At 38.7% G+C, this 15,609-nt stretch overlaps 1 protein-coding gene across 10 annotated transcripts in view; it reads left to right on the forward strand.

Moving 5' to 3' along the window:
• Positions 1 to 15,609, forward strand: part of LOC105496587 (BTB domain and CNC homolog 2) — a 368,815-nt gene that overhangs the window by 176,043 nt on the left and 177,163 nt on the right. Inside the window, exon 3 of one of the 10 annotated variants that reach the window (XM_071096716.1) lies at positions 5,857 to 5,984. The exons of the other annotated variants lie outside the window; for them this stretch is intronic. The gene's annotated coding sequence lies outside the window, so the exon portion shown is untranslated. The remainder of the gene's footprint in view (positions 1 to 5,856; positions 5,985 to 15,609) is intronic. 10 annotated transcript variants of the gene reach the window in all.

Below are 15,609 nucleotides of genomic sequence, written 5' to 3' on the forward strand. Positions count from 1 at the left end.
TCAGTCTTCTGTCCTGGTGGGTCTCCCTCTTGTCAAGCAGTTTTCTCAGCCATCAGAGGGGCTGGGAGAGCCAGGCCTCACCAACACTTTCTCTGAACACGTTCCCACTTCTTGCCTGTGCTCTTCTTTGCCCAGGCTCTCCTAGGATGCAGAAATCAAGGAGGTGTTTGCTGAGGAATAAAACTAATGTCTCAGTAGAAATTTAAGAAAAAGGTCATCATAAGTCTATTATTGATTGTGTTCAGTTGGACTTTGAACAAATTTGGGGCCACTTTCCCCACCCCAGCCCTCAAGGAGAAGGAGAAAGGAAAAGACTAAAATGAGTGTGGCCATGTATCCCAGATTACTGCCTTCAAGAAGTCCTTTCCTGTAAACCGTTTTTTGATTGTTCTTGTTCTGGTAAGGGAGGGAGAACTGGGTTTGATACTGAGACTGCCACAAGTCTGTCTCTTTTTTTGTGTTTTACTGACTCGATCCTTGCTTCATGCTACAGATTTCTCACAGTGGGTATTTTTAGTTGAGGAGGAGGTTTCTCAAAAATGCTTTGCCGATGTCTGGTCATGCACAACCCTTGGGCATCCCCAGTGAAGTGCTTTGAGTCATGGCCCCTTAAAGTCCCAAGCAGAGAGGATGTGCATTTGGCCCATGGTGTGCTTTGCCTGGACATGTGTCATTTCCCAAAATATACAGGAGGAGAACCAGATTAGTAAAAGGAAACCTTGTCACACATGGTAGGGTTCTGCTGCCCCAGAATCAACCTTTACAACTGGAAAGGTTCAGCCTTTCTTACTTGGAAGGGTCATATTCATTGGCCTGCAGTTAAAACAGTCTTACTAATAGATAGGTAGCCTCACACCAGAAATGGGGGGCAAAAGGCAGAATTACTAAACATTTAAGCAACACGTGAGTAAAAATATTTGGCCTCTTTTTTTCTTTGTTTAAAATATGCAAAGGCAGCTGAGCACAGTGACTCACGCATGTAATCCCAGCACTTTGGGAGGCCGAGGTGGGTGAATTACCTGAGGTCAGGAGTTCGAGACCAGCCTGACCAACATGGTGAAACCCTGTCTCTACTAAAAATACAAAAAAATTAGCTGGGCGTGGTGGCGGACGCCTGTAATCCCAGCTACTCGGGAGGCTAAGGCAGGAGAATTGTTTGAGCCTGGGAGGTAGAGGTTGCAGTGAGCCAAGATTGTGCCACTGCACTCCAGCCTGGGCGTGGCAGAGTGAGATTTGTCTCAAAAAATAATAAATAAATAAATAAATAAATAAATAAATAAAATGCAAAGGCTTTTTGCTCCAAAATAGCTGAAATTTAGATATATATCTTTTTATTAAAATAATGTTATTATTTAAAGAAGCAAGTAGTAACCATTAAGATAAGTTAGAAAATTTTAAAAATCAGAAGAAGCAGCAAGAAGGAACCCTATCTACCTAGAGCTTCCCAGGTTACAGGCTGGTTGCAGAGTCAGAGCCCTCTTATCTAACCTGACTGGGACTGGATGTTTTCACGTTAGTTGAAAAATCAGTTAAACAGTGAATCATTTTTTTAAAAGATACTACATAGCCTCAATCATGTGTTTAAAGTCGCAAATGAACAGTGATTTGCCAATCTTTTGATGTGGGCCCAGGGCCTTTTCTTGGAGTTTGGGTCTGCTGATTGGAATTTCATGTAATCTTTCATGCACATTATTGCATGATTTCCATTTTTAGTCTTTTTAAGTGAGGAATTTTTTAAGACACTTGCAACACAGTCTGACTGCAAAGTCATTTTAAATTTTTATTATTTCCCCAATCTTTCACAGTTGTCTCAATCATATCTAATTCAATGGCAGATTTCCTCTAGTGACTTACTTTCATTTCTTTGATTTTACTAAATTTTCATACAAATAACTTTATTTTCACACTCATATTTCATGGGCCAACATAATATTTAATTTCTGTAATTACAAAGCAAGTACAGCTGGCATTAACAGTTTATGCAGAGAGAGCTAATGTGCTCCAGCATACCAGAGAGAACATTCAATATTCATTTGACCACAGTATTGGTCAGTGTATTTTATACAGGGGATGGAGGATGCTGATTGATCCATCCAGTTGATTAGGGCCCATTGGTTAAAAGACTTTCTGTTGGATAGTTTCTGAACTCCTCCCAAAAATTTATCAGTAAAAACCCGTTCAAAAAGCAGGCAGCCTTCAGATGATTTGAAGGGTTCTGCCAAACATAGGGACCCACTTGGCAAATTAAGATCCATGACAAGACTCAAGATATTTGAAGGAGGCTTATGGTTATGCAAATATTTGGCTTCCTCTGAAGGGCCACTAAACATTATCAATGAAGATGTTTGTGAACTAGGCAAGCTTTGCTTTGATAACCTTGTACTTAATTGATTTTCCTAATGGTTTATTTTAATAAAGTAGGGTTTTTTTATTTCAAATGTGTTTAACACATTATTAAATGCCCGCAGAGTTTGGTACCTGCTGAAGTAGAGAAAGCAGGTGTTCTACTCATGTTCTATGGATAAAGAAACAAAGTCAAAGACGTTTCATCCCATGAGAGTAGTGACCATCATGGACCTCTTCTTGTGATGTTTGATTTGAACTTCTCAACTCTATGGTCCTCTCCCCATTTTTAGGGTGCTGGTGAGGCCTTAATGAATAAGCTTTGTGAGGGATATGTCTGTCTTGTTCATTGATGTCCCCAGCAGCTGGCATGAACAGGTAAATGAATGAATGAGACCAGTCACACTGCTAGCAAGAGCCAAAGTCGGGGTGAGAGCCAGGTCTTCTGACTCTTGATCCTGTGTCTTTCTAGTACATCAAAATCTCCTAGTCCTTTGCTGGCTTTTCTGGGTCCTTAATGTTCCCCTGACCTGAGCAACACCCTTTGTCTAGTCACAGATTGCGAAAACACAAACCAAGAGCAACTCCCTGATTTTGACAGATTTGGCGTTTTTGAGCTTCAGAATTATCTGGCAGTGTCCCAGTCAGCAAATTTTTTTTTCAAGGTGGATGAACATTGTGTTTTAAGAGATTGTTTTTACTAGTAACTAAGAACTTCTAAATATTTGTTTTATTTAAAATATTTTTACCCCCTAAGAATCTTCAGTAAATGTTAATTATATCCTTTCAACAACTTTTGCAGTTATTGGGTAATATTAAATCCTGATATTTTTCAATAAATAATTGCTTTTTCATCTGCTGGGTAACAGTATATATTTTTAGAAGGTTGTTTCTGCAGCTGTTCAGCTATTCTGTATATTCAAATTTCAGGCTTTTCAGTTTAAATTGATAGCTCAGTAAACTGACACCGCAAATCAAGTAGAAGATTGAAGATAAGCATTTCTCTATAATGTATAGGGTATTTTAAATAATGCATTTTTGGACATTATATTAGTATGTGTTTAAGTTGATTTTGGTATACGTGAATTACTCTCATTTATGTTCCTCATTAAGTCTTCATATTATAGTCGTTGATTGAAACTAACATAATTAGGTAAAGACAGAGCTGGGCCCACAGGAGACCCTGGAAGAGTCATGACTGAATCATCATTTTGAAATGTAGCCACATGGGCATGACAGGTATAAATACAAACAGTTCCTACAACATGTAGATAAAAGTTCCCAAATGTCATAGGCACATGGAAGCTTGCAAGTGCCACCTAAAGACTTGCATATAAATAAAGTCTGCATTTTATATGATGTCATGTCACATGTTTGTGCAAAGGAAGATGGATGATAAAATGTAATATTTAATTTAGGTAAAATACTCTGAACATTTGCTATATACTTGAGACTGGGCTCAAATTTTACTTTATATGTATTGTCTCCTTTAATCATCGTAAAAATCTTGTTTGGTAAGTACTGTTATCTCCATTTTATGGTATTGGGTTTAAAGGAGGTAAGGAACATTTTCTAGATCTAGGTAGTGAATGGCAGAGCTTAGAACCAAACCCAGGTCTGGTTAGGCGCCCGCTCCCACGCCTTAATGACTGGAACTGGACTGTGCTGCCACCTTCTTGGATAACTGCAAATAACAAATGTTCCTTTGTTTATTCCACTTTGACATCAGATACTTACAGTGGCCCTGTTGGCTTAATATGGTCCACTTTTCTTAAGAGCGCATCTTGGTCTTTCCATGACCAAGGCATTTTCATTAATCAAATGCATGTCTCTTGGATTACTGAGACAATATGAACATTAACAAGTAAATTCTAATTCATGAGTATTGATCATTGATATGCCTGCATTAACAAGATGTACATACAGATACAACAAAATTATTTATCAAAACTCTTACCAGCTGTGAGACTGGATCTTTGAAAGGAATAAACCCTCCCAGTGAGACTAGTGATGTACTTAGATGCAATAAAGTGGGCTTCCAGAGAGCTGTTTTAATCACTGGAGAGCAACTTTTTTTCCTCACTTGCAATCCATCTGCTTAAAAGGGATATTTACTTGTGGTATATCATGATCCTTTGATCCTGTTTGTATTATCCATAGACCAGAAAAAGCTAGTCAGTAACAAAGAGAAGTCAGCTGTGTGAAGCTACTGTCCCTGTTCCCTTAGTATGAATAATAGATGGTTCCCCTTCAGATTTCTTGGTTAGTATGACATTCCTGAAGGATGTCCATAGGAGATGGCTTTGCTTTAAAGCTTATTACCTTAAATTTTAATTGCTTTTGGAACTTCGACTTTAAGAAACTTTACATTCTCTATTTGACTTAAGTGTCTTTAACATAGCCACATAAATGAAACTACAATGAATCATACAAGAAAATATTATAGTCAATAAACACTGCAGAATACTTTATAACTTAGATGCTTATAAATATGGGATGAAGTAGAAAATAGTGAAAGCAGAGAAGGTGGAAAAGACTTTAGAGGAAAAGGGCCTAAACTTAGGTAAGGTAAAGTTTATTCTTGCTTGGTACAAAAAACACAAAATAATGGAGAAATGTATATTGGTCCAAAACATAAGTAAAGGCTACACAAGAATGCTGAAAATTAAGCACAGGAACAAGGAAGAATCAAAGACATTAAAGAAAAAAGAAAAAAGAAAAGCTAACCACATATACACTCTCTAGAATTACCTGTTTTGTCATTGATGGGATTCATGGATTAGTTCCTTTGTTCATAATTCCATAATTATTTTTGAGCACCTGTTGTGTCTTAGGTAGCAGTCTAGGTGCCAGGACTCAGTGATGCACAGGGGAGCAGAGTCCTTGCTCTTAAGCAGCTTACAGTTGAGTGGAGGAGGCTATAAATGAGCATTCATCATAGGAATGACTAAGGCTGTGATTGCAGAAGTATAGGATGCTATAGAACTACCAAAAAAAAAAAAAAAAAGTCAACCTAACAGTAAAGAAGTAAACGAGACAGGGAGAGTCAGAAAGGTTCTGAGGGGAAGTGCTCTCTAATCTTACACCTAAAGGATGAGTTAGCCAAGGAGAGGGGAGAAGGGAAGGAATGAGCCTGTCAATCCCAGATGAGAAAAGAATTGAAATTCAGGATGGCTGGAGCAGAGAGCAGGGTAGGAGGAGTGTTGAAAGATGAAGCTGTAGAGGGAGCAGCGTCCTACTCATAAACAGCCTTGGAAGCCGTATTTGAGCTTCTTCCCAAGATCGGTGGGATGAAGGGAAGTGACATGATCAGATTTCCATGTTGAAAGATTATGGAGCGTGCTGGGCGCATGCGCCGTGAGAAGTGGGCCGGAGAGACGAGAAACACCCAACCCTTAGTTCTTTCTTCTGAACAATGGCTGAATTCATAGACAGTACTTCAAGTTATTGTGGGAAATGTTATTCATCTTTGCCAGAAGAAGAAGGAGCAACCCATGTCTGTCATTTTCACAGAGGGAAGTTGAAGCTGCACATGTGCTTGGACATAGGGAATGATCAGAGAAAAGACTGAAAAAAGACATCCCTTGGTGCTCGAGGCATCTATCAAATATCAAAGCCTGCTCCAGAGGCATCCCAGCCTGGTGAGAACACCTCTACATAGAAGTATATCCAGGGACCTATCCTGTCACTGTAGGTGCAAATTACTTAACCAAGAAGACTTATGTGGTAGCAGTTGCTTCTAGACAGTGTGGACCTGGTCTTCCCCATATGGTATTGACCATCACTGCCATCACATCACCTTGTTTTAAGAGCAAGAATAAAGCCACTGCATGATTCTCTTTTTTTAAATTTTTATTTTAGTTTTGGGGGTAAATGTGAAGGTTTGTTACGTAGATAAACATGTGTCACAGCGACTTGTTGTACATGTTATTACATCACCCAGTTATGCTCCTCTCCCTCCCGCCCTCCTTCCTCAAGTAGACCCCAGTGTCCATTGTTTCTTTCTTTGTGTTCATAAATTCTTATCATTTAGCTCCCACTTATAAGTGAGAACATGTTATATTTGGTTTTCTGTTCCTGCATAAGTTTGCTAAGGGTGATAGCGTCCAGCGCCATTCATGTTCCTGCCAAAGACATGCTCTTGTTCTTTTTTATGGCTACATAATATTCCATGGTGTATATGTACCACATTTTCTTTATCCAGTCTGTCATTGGTGGGCATTTAGGTTGATTCCATGTCTTTGCTATTGTGAACAGTACTGCAGTGAACATTTGCATGCGTGTGTCTTTATGGGAGAATGCTCTATAATCCCATTAATGGGATTGCTGGATCGAATGGTAATTCTGTTTTTTGCTCTTTGAGGAATCGCCATACAGCTTTCCACAATGGTTGAACTCATTTACAATCCCACCAACAGTGTATAAGGGTTCCCTTTTCTCGGCAACCTTGCCAGCATGTTATTGTTTGACTTTTTAATAACAGCCATTCTGACTGGTGTGAGATGGTATCTTGTTGTGGTTTTGATTTACATTTCTATAGTGATCAGTGATATTGACCTTTTTTTCATATGCCTGTTGGCTGCATGTATGTCTTCTTTTGAGAAGTGTTTGTTCATGTCCTTTGCCTACTTTTGAACAGGGTTGTTTATTTTTCTCTTGTAAATTTGTTTAAGTTCCTTATAGATACTGGATATTAGACCTTTGTTGGATGGGTAGTTTGCAAATATTTTCTTCCATTCTGTAAGTTATCTATTTACTCTATTGATAATTTCTTTTGCTGTGCAGAAGCTCTTAAGTTTAATTAGATTCAATTTGTCAATTTTTGCTTTTGTTGCAATTGCTCTTGGTGTCTTTGTCATGAAATCTTTGCCTGTTCCTATGTCCAGGATGGTATTGCCCAGGTTATATTCCAGGGTTTTTATAGTTTGGAGTTTTACATTTAAGTGTTTAATCCATCTTGAGTTGACTTTTGTACATGGTGTGAAAAAGGGGTCCAGCTTCAATCTGCGTATAGCTAGCCTGTTATCCCAGCACCATTTATTGAATAGAGTCTTTTTCCCATTGCTTGTTTTTGTCAGCTTTGTCAAAGATCAGATGGTCATAGATGTGTAGCCTTATTTCTGAGCTCTCTATTCTGTTTCATTGGTTTATATGCTTGTTTTTGTACTAGTACCACGCTGTTTTGGTCACTATAGCCCTATAGTGTAGTTTGAAGTCAGGTAAAGTGATTCCTCCAGCTTTGTTCTTTTTGCGTAGGATTACATTGGCTATTTGGGTTCTTTCTTCGTTCCATATAAATTTTAAAATAATTTTTTCTAGTTCTGTGAAGAATGTCTTTGGTAGCTTGATAGGAATAGCACTGAATCTGTAAATTGCTTTGGGCAGTATAGCCATTTTAATTATATTGATTATTCCTATCTATGAGCATGGGATATTTTTCCATTTGTTTGTGTCTTGTCTGATTTCTTTGAGTAGTGTTTTGTAATTCTCATTGTAGAAATCTTTCACCTCTCTGATTAGCTGTATTCCCAGGTTTTGTGTGTGTGTGTGTGTGTGTGTGTGTGTGTGTGTGTGTGTGTAGCAATTATGAATGGGATTGCCTTTCTGATTTGGCCCTCAGTTTGGTTATTGTTGGTGTATAGGAATGCTAGTGATTTTTGTACATTGATTTTGTATCCTGCAACTTTGTTGAAGTTGTTTATGAACTGAAGAGCTTTTGGGCCAAGACTATAGGGTTTTCTAGGTATACAATCATGTTGTCTGCAAATAGAGATCGTTTGACTTCCTCTCTTCCTATTTGGATACTCTCTGTTTCTTTCTCTTGCCTGATTGCACTGGCTAGGAATTCCAGTACTATGTTGAATAAAGTGGTGAAAGAGGGTGCCCTTGTCTTGTGCCAGTTTTCAAGGGAAATGCTTCCAGCATTTGCCCATTCAGTAATATGTTAGCTGTGAGTTTATCATAGATGGCTCTTATTCTTTTGAGGTATGTTCCTTCAGTACCTAATTTATTCAGAGTTTTTAACATGAAGAGATGTTGAATTTTATCAAAAGCCTGTTCTGCATCTACTGAGATAATCGTGTGGTTTTTGTCTTTAGTTTTGTTTATGTGATGAATCACATTTATTGATTTTCGTATGTTGAACCAACCCTACATCCCAGGGATGAAGACTGCTTGGTTATGGTGGATTCACTTTTTGATGTGCTGCTGGATTTGGTTTGCAAGTATTTTGTTGAGGATTTTTGCATGGGTGTTCATCAAGGATATTGACCTGAAGTTTTCTTTTTTAGTGTGTCTCTGCCAGGTTTTGGTATCAAGATGGTGCTGGCCTCATAGAGTGAGTTGGGGAGACATTTCTCCTCCTAATTTTTTGGAATCATTTCTGTAGGAATGGTACCAGCTCCATCTGGTGGAATTCAGCTGTGAATCCATCAGGTCTTGCGCTTTTTTTGGTTGCTAGGCTATTTATTGCTGAATCAATTTCAGAGCTCATTGTTGGTCTGTTCAGGGAATCAATTTCTTCCTGCCTCAGTCTTAGGAGTGTGTGTCCAGGAATTTATCCATCTTTTCTAGGTTTTCTAGTTTGTATGTGTAGACGTGTTTGTAATAGTTTCTGATGGTTGTTTTATTTCTGTGTGGTCAGTAGTAACATTCCCTTCATCATTTCTAATTGTGTTTATTTGGATCTTCTCTCTTTTATTCTTAGTCTAGCTGATGGCCTATCCATTTGATTATTTTTCTCAAAAAAGGAAATCCTGGATTCATTGATCTTTTGAATTTTCATGTCTCAATATTATTCAGTTCAGCTCTGATTTTTGTCATTTCTCATCTCCTGCTTGCTTTGGGTTTGTTCTTTCTTCTCTAATTCATCTAGTTGTGAAGTTAGGTTGCAAATTTGAGATCTTTCTAACTTTTTGATGTGAGGATTTAGTGCTATGAATTTCCCTCTTAACACTGCCTTAGCTGTGTCCCAGAGATTCTGGTACGTTATATCTTTGTTCTCATTATTTTCAAAGAACTTCTTGATTTCTGCCTTCACTTCATTATTTACCCAAAAGTCATTCAGGAACATGTTTCATTTCCATGTGATTGTATGGTTTTGAGCAATTTTCATTGTGTTGACTTCAATTTTTATTGTGCTGTGGTCTGAGAATATGTTTGGTGTGATTTTGGTTATTTAACATTTGTTGAGGATTGTTTTATGTCCAATTATGTGGTCTATTTTAGATTATGTGCCTTGTGGAGATGAGAAGAATGTATATTCTGTTGTTTTGGGATGGAGACGTTTGTAAAGGTTTATCAGATCTGTTTGGTCCAGTGCTAAGTTTAGGTCCTGAATATGTTTGTTAATTTTTCGCCTCGATGATCTGTCTAATACTGTCAGTGGAGAGTTGAAGTCACCAACTACTACTGTGTAGGAGTCTGTATCTCTTTGTAGGTCTCTAAGAACTTGCTTTAAGAATCTGGGTGCTCCTGTGTTGAGTGTCTTTATATTTAGGATAGTAGGGTGTTCTTGTTGAATTGAACCTTTTACCATTATGTAATGCCCTTCCTTGTCTTTTTTTATCTTTGTTGGTTTGAAATCAGCTTTGTCTGAAATTAGCATTGTAACCCCTGCTTTTTTTCTGTTTTCCATTTGCTTGGTAGATTTTTCTCCATCCTTTTATTTTGAGCCTATGAGTGTCATTAAGTGTGAGATGTGTCTCTTGAAGACCACATACTATTGGGTCTTGCTTTTCTATCCAGTTTGCCACTCTGTGCCTTTTAAGTGGGGGCATTTAGCTCATTTACATTCAAGGTTAGTATTGTGTGTGTGAATTTGGTTATGTCATTGTGCTGTTAGCTGATTATTATGTTGGTTGTTTGTGTGGTTGCTTTACAAGTAACACTGGTCTGTGTGTTTAAGTGTGTTTTTGTATTAGCTGGTAGCGGTCTTTCCTTTCTATATTTTGTGCTCCTTTCAAGATCTCTTGTAAGGCAGGTCTGGTGATAATGAAGTTCCTCAATATTTGCTTATCTGAAAAGGATCTTATTTCTCCTTCACTTAGGAATCTTAGTTTGGCTGGTTATGAAATTCTTGGTTGAAGATTTTTTCTTTAAGAATGTTGAATATAGGCCCTGAATCTCTTCTGGCTTGTAGGATTTCAGCCTTAGTGGTTCACTGTTAGCCTGATAGGGATCCCTTTGTAGGTGACCTGCCCTTTCTCTCTAGTTGCCTTTAACATTCTTTCTTTCATTTCAACCTTGGAAAATCTGACAATTATATGTCTTGGGGATGATCTTTTTGTGGAGAATCTTGCAGGAGCCATTGTATGATTCTCTCAAAAAAATAAATAAATAAATGGCATACATTGTAGAGGATGGCCTGGAGAAGAAAAGGATTAATGACAGGGAGATCAGTTTGGGGACAGACAATGAGATCTTGGACTCTCATCTTGTTTGATCTGCAGAAAAATAGTCAAGAAGGCAAACATTAATAGCCTGATAATGTCATCTCTGATTTAAATTTGAGACGGCAAAGTATGTACTAGTGAGGGAGAATTGCAAGTTGTAAGCCATCATTTCTCTTATTTTACATGTATATATTTTGCATATGCAGAGAGCTTTCCTGCATGGTATCCTAACACCCATTGTGACTCACAGAAGCATCCACTCAGCAAATACTAATTAATCACCTGATGTGTTCCAAGTATTGTCCTAGATGGTAACAATATGGCATAACACAAGATACAAGATTCCTACCCTTGTGGAAACTCACTTTCTGTTTTAGGAATGCAGACAACAAACTAGCTGTCAAATTAGTGAACAGTATCCTTTCAGAGAACGCTGAGTGCAATCAGGGTAATAAAGGGAGCTATGTAATCCAGAGGAGGGCAGTGTATAGGAAGATGTGTATGGGCAGGCTGGGTAATGCCTAACACAGGAGATGAGACCTAAATGAGGAGAACCCTACCTCCTAAAACCTGGGGGAGGATCCTTCCAGGCTGGAGCACACAGGATAGGTTTAAAGAGATCCACAGGTCAAGTGACTGGAGAAGGGGAAAGAAAAGGAGTACAGGCATGAATGAGGAAATTGAGGCAGCCAGGGCCTTGCAGGCTTGGGCCTGCACCTCAGATGCTGTTCTGTGAGCAATGGGACATCTAAAGTTTGAGTTTTAAGCAGAAGAGCGATGTGATCTGACATACATTTTTAAAAGTGTATCTGGCTGCTCTGTGGAGAAGGGCTTCTACAGAGGCAAAAGTAAAATCAGAGAGACCATCAAGAAGGCTTTTTTGCAAGCCCAGGAGAGAGATGGTGATGGTCTGGATAGAAGATGGCAAGCTAGTGCCACAATTTTCAAAGTGTGGTCTGTGGGTTCCTGGAGGCCCACAAGATCTTATTGGGAAATGCAAGGTTAAAACTATTTTCGCAGTAATAGCAAGATGCTCTTTGTCTTTTTCACCGTATTGACATGTGCACTGCCAGTGCAATGTAATGGTGGGGAAAACTACTGGCACCTCAGCATGAAATAAGATAGTGGTACCAAACTGCTAGTTTTTCACCAGCACATACTTACAATAGAACAGAACACCAATTTCACTTCAGAATATCCTGTATGAAGCAGCAATAATTACTGTTTTTATTAAATCTCAACTTTTGAGTGATATCTTTTTAATATTCTGTGTGACAAAATGGGAAGCACACATAAGCCCTTCCACCATATACCAGAGTATACTGGTTATCTCCAGGAAAAACCCGTGTGCAGTTTGAGTCACAAGCTGAACTGGCTGCTTTTTTCGTGGAATGCCAATATGACTTAAAAGAACAACTAACAGACAAACTCTAGTTACTCCAATTTGGGTATTTGTTTGACAAATCTTTTATCAAAAATGAATGAAGTGCCCTGATACTTCAAGAAAACAACTGACAGTATTTGTTGCCAATGACAAAATTTGAGCTTGAAACAAAAATTAGGATTTTGGAAAACACATAGCTGCCACTGTAAAGCTTGATAACTTCCCAATATATGAAGGACTTTTTCTGATGAGATTGATGGTGATGTTAATGAATGTGGAGAATTTGGTATTGGATCACGGAATGTGAAACATTCAAAAGATCTCAAAGATCTCTGAACTTAGTGAACAGGTATTTCCAATTGACCAAATGTGTAATGTTATAAAATTATGCACAGGTGAAAAATCCATTCAAAATGCAAGATAGACAAATAGATTTTAATATTAACAAAATAAGAAAAGTTTTTATTGACAGATTTTCAGGTACCACATTTCAGACTCTACATTTTAAAAACTACCACTTGTTGATTTCTGGTGTAGAATCAGAGAATAGCCACAGTTATCAAAAGATGATGAAAATACTTCACCCATTTCCAACTATGTATCTGTGTGAAGCTAGGTTTTCTTCATATCCTTCCATCAAAACACCATAGAGCACAACATATTGAAGGCAGTACCAGATATGAGAATCCAGCAGTCCTCTATTAAGCCAGATATTAGATTTGCAAAAATGTAAAAGTGTTACTTCTCTCACTTATGTTTTGTAAAATGTATTAATTTTCATAAAATATGTGATTTGTGTTCATATACAATGATTTTATTGTTTTTCAAATACAGTGAATTCTATTTTTTTAAGTTTTGTTTTTATTTCTAATATGGCACATATCAATAGATATAACCCACATAATCAAGAACTCTTTGGGGATTTTATTAATTGTTAAGAGTGTAAAGGAGTCCTCAGACCAACATGTCTAAACACTGAGCTAATGAAAGTGGTTAATTTCGAGATGTATTATGGAGGCAGGGCAGATGGAAGTCTATATATTCTCTTTTATTCATCTTCAGATATTTGTCCCAAGCAGTTGTGATGAAAAAGACTGGAAAGAAGTAGGTTTGGAGGGAGGATGGAAGCAAGAATTCTTTTTTGGCCATGTTATACTTGAGATGCATGTTGAATATACAAGTTCAGGTGCTGAGTAGGAAATTGGATATGGAAATTCAGGAAGAGGTCAGGGGCAACATATAATAAATTTGAGAGACTTCAGCATATAGGTGACAAAACCACAGGCCTGGGAGTGAGTATAGTTAGAGGAAAGAGAAAAGTCCAAGGATGGAGCTCCAAGACATGCCAGCATTTAGATGGGGAGCAGAGGAGGAGGAGCAGGGGAGAACCCCTGGGAGGGAGCCACAGGTGAAGCTGATGAGAAGCCAGGACAGTGTGGTGCCCCTGAAGCCACAGGAAGAAGTGGTTTCATGGAGGAAGTTGACGACTGAGTCAAGTGATAGTGAGAAGTCTTGTAAGATGAGAATAGAGAGTTGAGCATGGACTTGGCAAGACGGGGATCATCACTAACCTTGATAAAAACAGTTTCTCTGGAGTGACAAAAAATCTACAACAGGTTAAGGAATGAAAGAGAAATGAGGAAATAATGGCAGCAAGTAAAGACAACTATTTTGAGGGTCTTCCTTCAGAACAGGGGCAGAGAAAGGGACTGGTTCTGGAGGAAGCTATCCCGTCAAGAAGGGATTTAAGATATGCCAAGGGAAATGGTCCATGAGAGAGAAATTGATGTCCCAGGGACAGCGAAGGTAAATTCGGGAACATATTCCCTAAGTGAGAGAGAGGGGATGGGGATCCAGAGCTCAAGAATAGTGATTGATTCCTGAGGCGGGGAAAGAGCGAACAGAAAGCCCAAGAATGGGGCAGGTCTTCCCTCTGTCCTCAATAAAAAGGTTAACTGGGGAACAACTAAAATTGAAGAAAGTTACAACAGCTGTAAGACAAGAAGGGCGTAGATTCTGTATTTGGGTGGTTGGTTGCTTTTCGCTAGCTTAAGTCTAGAGTGATGATAGACATTCTCCACTGCCCCAGCCATTTGGTTCTCTTCCTCGGGGCTGCAGTAAGCAAAGAGCCCACCTGATAACCAGCTTATGAGTTGGCCTCCTCTGTCTGATCTCAGGCTGTTTCCAAAGCTGGGAAGGAAGAAGGGAAGAATTAGACAAAAAGTGCTTTGTGATTTCTTTGGTAGTTCACTTTCAGTAAGAAGCCATGGAAGTGTAATGCAGCGTCCACTCATCTCTAACTAGATTCTTCTTGACCTTTCCTTATTATGTCAATTGGAAGAGGAGATGGCTCTGGAGTTGAAATGTCTCCGTTCTCCTTTGGAGACAATAGGGATTGACAGCTTGAGCAGGTAAGTTTAGTCAGGGCTATATTTCATCCCAAGCACATGCTGTCCACCGTCCCATGAGGGTATATTAAATATTATTATTACTATTGATAATTAATACCAGTCATTCCCTTGAGATCTCAGGTTAGTGATACATAACTAAGTCTGCGTCATTTCAAGACATCTCCCAGGTGAGGGGGTGGTTTAAGAAACAAAAGGAAGTGAACTGTGTCTGGTTTCATTATGAGGCTGGGACTTGTATCAGTCCTCACGCCCCATGGGCAGGACTCAGCGGAGAGCAGAAATCCTGAAATCTGTTTCATCATTTAATATCCTCTTGTCTTATATAGTTCTCAGTAGGAGAAATAAATAGATGTGGTAAATATTTATTCAGAGTTTCCTCTTGGAATTTACCAAGCAGGATTTGACACAGCATACACACTGAGCCAATTCCTAAAGGGTATTGTTTACTGAGTTAGTTTTCACCCCGACTGCCCACTGCTTTGTAAGCCTTGTACAGTTCCATGATAAAAAGAAATTCCCTTGAGCACAGTTCTCTTTCATGTGCTCCTTTGCCACTGAGTGAATAGACAGAAGAAAGAAGAAGGAAACAAGGGACGAGACCCAAGTGAGTTGACATTTAATAATAGGAATAAGTGCCAAGACCTACAGTTGTATCCCACACTCCCACAAAAAAAAAAAAAAAAAAAAAAATCACAAATAGAGAATGTGGGAAATAAAACACAATAGCAATATGTGAAAAATCCTTGGGGGTTTCATTTCTGTAAGCTCAATCCTAGCCAGTGATGTGATGTAGCTGCCCAAAACATTAATGAAATCGTGGTCTGCATTGTAGGACTAAGAAGGTGAAAGATAGTTCTATGTACTCGTCACTAGTAAAATTGTGCTTTATTTGAGATCACATTTGATAGATGTATTGGCAAATGTATTATTGGCTATAACATGGGGTGGGGTTTTTTTTGTTTGTTTGTTTTGTTTTGTTTTGAGACAGAGTCTCGCTCTGTCGCCAGGCTGGAATGTAGTGGCACGATCTCAGCTCACTGCAACCTCTGCTTCCTGGGTTCAAGCGATTCTCCTGCCT

Source organism: Macaca nemestrina, chromosome 5 (genome assembly GCF_043159975.1).
Source record: "Macaca nemestrina isolate mMacNem1 chromosome 5, mMacNem.hap1, whole genome shotgun sequence".
In the NCBI taxonomy this organism is placed as follows: domain Eukaryota; kingdom Metazoa; phylum Chordata; class Mammalia; order Primates; family Cercopithecidae; genus Macaca; species Macaca nemestrina.